The sequence below is a fragment of the Vombatus ursinus genome, unplaced genomic scaffold (genome assembly GCF_900497805.2).
Source record: "Vombatus ursinus unplaced genomic scaffold, bare-nosed wombat genome assembly UNPS02014789.1, whole genome shotgun sequence".
Taxonomy (NCBI): Eukaryota; Metazoa; Chordata; class Mammalia; order Diprotodontia; family Vombatidae; genus Vombatus; species Vombatus ursinus.
Genome location: NW_020954567.1, coordinates 18145991 through 18150539, shown reverse-complemented (window position 1 = coordinate 18150539; position 4549 = coordinate 18145991).

Sequence of the window (4549 nt, the reverse complement as noted above, 5' to 3'; positions counted from 1 at the left end):
TAGATTTAGTGGTAGTATTTCTGGGTTAAAGGGTAGGGACAGTTTAATGACTTCCTGTGCAGAGTTCTAAGTTGCTTTCCAGAGTGGCTAGACCAATTTACAGATCCACCATCAGTGCATTAAATATGTGTTCCTGTAGCCCCTCCAGCATTTGTCATTTTTCCTTTTTTATTTGCTAATCTGCTGGATATAAGGTAGAACCTCAAAGCTGCTTTAATTTGCATTTCTCTAATGAGTAATAATTTGGAGCATTTTTTCATATGGTTATTGATAGTTTATATTTCTTCCTTTGAAAACTGCCTGTTCCTATCCTTTGATCATTTTTTCAATTTGGGAACAGCTCTTATTCTTACAGAAGCAGAACAAATGAGTGGGAGCAATTTGAAATCAGTCTGGAAAGATGGGGTTGGAACCATATTAGGAAGGGAATTAAATGTTCCTCAAAAGAAGATTGCATTTATCCCAGAAGCAACAGGGAGCCACTGAAGCTTTTTGTGCAAGGGAGAAATATGTTCAAACCTGTATTTTAGAGCTATCATCTTGGCAACTGTGCCTAGGATGGATGGGGGAGGAGATTGACCGGAGGCATAGAAACCAATCAAGATATGTTACATTTGTCCATCTAAGAGGTGATGTTAGACCATTGACTATAGAATTGGAGAGAAGAAGGTGGAAATGAGGTAAGATCTTTAGCATGAACTAGAGATACTGAATCACCAGGGCACTACAGAAACGATCGTTTCAAAAGAGGCAAGGGTGTGTAATTGCAGGGCTGAATCAGCTCATATTATAGAAGACGTTGGTAATAATTACCTGGCAACGAAAGCGTCAAGCCAGGTCAGTGTCACCAATACTGACTCAGCCTCCCCTAACAAGGCTAAAATGTTTTCTCAATATTTATGGTTTTACAGACATGTCAATTCAGACCCATAAACCATAATAAAATGTATGCACCATGGACCAGCATGATAATACAATCACTCTATGATTATTACTTGACTTTTGCATGCAAGAAACTTTGGCATGGATGTAATTCTCAATTATGCATTAGTCAGGTCAGTAAAAATGAAAGACCACGGATAAGGCAGCACTTGTGATCCCTAGAAAAGAAGGACATTCCTTATGTTCTTTCCCAGTGACTCTACTGGCTAGTATCAGAATAGCAGTAATAGGACAAAAAGTTATAGAGAAAAATTAAGTCCTAGAGGGAGAAGAAATGAATTCAGCTATGGGAAGACTTGCTTTTGAAGGAAAGCAAACCAATAGTCTACATTTCATTCTGATTATAGAAGACGGCATCTGGTACATGCGTATCTGTTGACAAAGAATTAGTGTGTTTTGAGTCTAAGAGATCTGGAGATCAATAGAACCTGGCCTTTGCAACGCTGGTGTAGTGAGACTGGTTTCACCTGTTTGTGACTGTTAAACTCTTACTCATCAGTGCAGAGATTACTTAAGCCTATTTTCCCAGCAGTCTATCCTCTACACCATTTTTATCCCATAATAGGAATCAACAAAAGCTATGCACCTGTGGGATACTGGCAAAGGAGGGGAAAAAACAAAAAAACAGTTTGGAATAGAGCATAGGTGCTTACACAGGGGAGGAGTAAAATTTCAGCCTTTTATCCACTAGAAGAAAAAATTAAATAGGGGTGGAGGTGGGGAAAAGGGAGAAAAGGCAGATTGGAAGAGGGGGAGGGAGGCAGGAGAGCCACCTTTTCAAAGCTTTGGGCTTTGGGTGTTTTCTTTTGCTCTTAAGTTCTAAAAACTCTTTTTAAAAAATGTTGTCAGGAAATGAGTTCGTGGATTCAATGCACAGACTCACAGATTTTCATAGTAGGAGAGGACTCTGGCGATCATCTTGTGCTACTTGTACCTGCCCAAGAATCCCCACTGTAACATTCTTGGTAAGCAGATATCCAACCTCCACTTGACCTCTAGTGAAGGAGGACTCGTTACCTTCCAGAGCAGTCCTTTCCACTTTTGCTTAGCTCTAATTATAGGACATTTTCCCTTACATCAAGCTAATGTCTTCTACCTGCTGTTCCTATTTCTACCCTTGGGGTCCAAACAGAACAAATCCAATCTTTTTTCCAGATTTAAATATTTGACGCCTCCTGCCTTCTGGTTGGTCTCCCAGACACTCAAATCTTTTCCCACTCTAATCCAACCTCCACCCAAATGTCAAATTGGTCTTCCTAAAGCATGGTTCTGACCGTGCCACACTGCCCCCCTTTCCCCTGGCCTTCAATAAACCTCGGTGGTTCCCTATTACTTCCAGTATCAAATATAAAATCCTCTGTGTGACTTCTGAAGCCCTTCATAACCTGGCCTCTTTCTACCTTTTCAGTTTTCTTATGCCTTTCTCCCCTCCAAGTACTATACAACCCAATGACGCTGGTGTCCTTATTGCTCCTTACAGTAGACACTCCACCTCCTAACTCTGAGCATTTTCTCTGGCTTTCCCTCATACCTGGAATGTTCTCCTGCCTCATATCCACCACCTGGCTTCCTAATCTTCCTTCAAGTCTCAGCTAAAGTCCCATCTTCTGTAAGAAGCCTTTCCTAGTTCTCTTTAGTTTTAGTGCCAGCTCTAAGATCACCCCCAATTTATCCTGCATATAGCTTGTTTGTACATAGTTGTTTGCATGTTGTCTTCCGCATTAGACTGAGCTCCTTGAGAACAGGAACTGTTATTTGCCTTTCTTTGTGTCCTCAGTGCCTAGGACAGTGTCTGGCACAGAGTGCTCATTGACTAACTGCTGCCATTTCCCTCTCCCAAGTCTTCTTTATGCCGTGCTAAACATCTTCAGTTCTTTCAACTCATTCTCATATTGCATGATTCTCAATCATTTCACCATCCTAGTCACCCTCCTTTGGACATACTCCAGCTTTTCATCATCCTTAAAACCTGCCCCCAGAACTTGATAACATCTTCTACATAACCAGTGTTTTTATTGTTCACAAACCGGTTAGGACAGCCATACAAGGATCTGACCACAAAACTGTTCATTCAATGGCCATGTAACAGGGTCCAAGACTCTAAAACTATCTCAATCAAATATCTTTTACAGATGGGGATTTTCAAGGGGTTTTTTTTTCCCTTAAATTTAACCTGGGTAATAGTTATGTCTGGTTATGCCCAGGTTACTTAATATTGAAGGAAGTACACTCTGTGAGCCTTTGGAACATGTTTATGTTGCCTAACATGGAGGCCACCCATCTACAACTGGGGGAACAATATTGTTTAAGGTGGAGAGTGTCCAAAGGAGGATAACTATGTTGAGAGGGTTGGAAACCATGCAATATGTTTCCTAATACCCTCTTAGGTTAGTGGAGAACCCTGGTGGAGGAAAGATAAAATCTAATCTTCTTGAGCTTCAGGCAAGAGTGACCAGGGTGGTCTTTGTTAGATTTAAATCACATAGTATATTATTTATGAAAGAGCAAAGAATGAGGGGCGCAGGAGAAAATGGACTAAGGAGTATACAAAGAGTTGCTGTTTTTGTTTGTCCTTCATTCTTGAAGAGGACCATGACATCAGGGAGGTGATGCCATGACATGCAAGTGAACTGGATTTAAGTGAGGGAGGTTTGTGCAAAGTCATCTGCCTCACTGTCTCCTCCAGAGCCATCTGGGTCCAGTGGCAAGATATAGATCAGGATGACTGGAGATGGTCCTCATACAAAGAGAAAGAGTTAGCTTCTGGTGGGTGTATGATGAGTCTATTTACAAAGGCTGAAGAACCTGGAATAAATGTTTCTCAACTCATTTTGGAGAAAACAGTTTGGCAAGATTATAACATCTGATGCTATAGCACTATATGAAGGATTGAAGGCTGTTGAGAAAATTTTTTTTTAATGTGTCTGATTATGTCATTGCACAACTGGACCTGAGCCAGCGTCCATTCTCTAAAAGTGCCATTAAAAGAATTTTAGTTGAATTGAGCTCTCAACTCAAGAGCCCCTGTTCCACATACTTCACAGTGTCTTAGAATCTCAGTCTCCAAGGGACCTCAGGGGCCATCTGGTTCCACACCTCAATAAGCGTCCCCATCATGACAGACTCAGCAAGGGATCACTTACCTTTTGTTTACAGACCTCTCATGAGGGCAAACTTCCCAGCTCCTAAACCAGTATGTTCCATGTTCAGATGGTTGTAATTGTGAAGTAATGTTCTTTGCATCAAGCCTGAATCTGGTTTTTTTATAATTTCCACCCACTGCTCTTGGTTCTGGCTTCCGGGTCAAGCAGAAGATATTCAGCCCCTTTCCTAGGTGAGAGTCCTTCAAATACTGGAAGATGGGTTTTATGTCTCCTGGAAGTTCTTTTCTATAGGCTAAGCATCTCCATTTTTCTTCGACCAGTCCTCAGATGGCATGATCTTGAGTTCCTTCATTGCCCTGGTTGACTTCCTCTATCTGGTCTCTATCTTATCAATGTTCTTTTTCAAATGTGAATTGACCACAGTATTCTCACCAAGGCTGGAAGAAAAAGAAAGAAAGAAAGAAAGAAAGAAAGAAAGAAAGAAAGAAAGAAAGAAAGAAAGA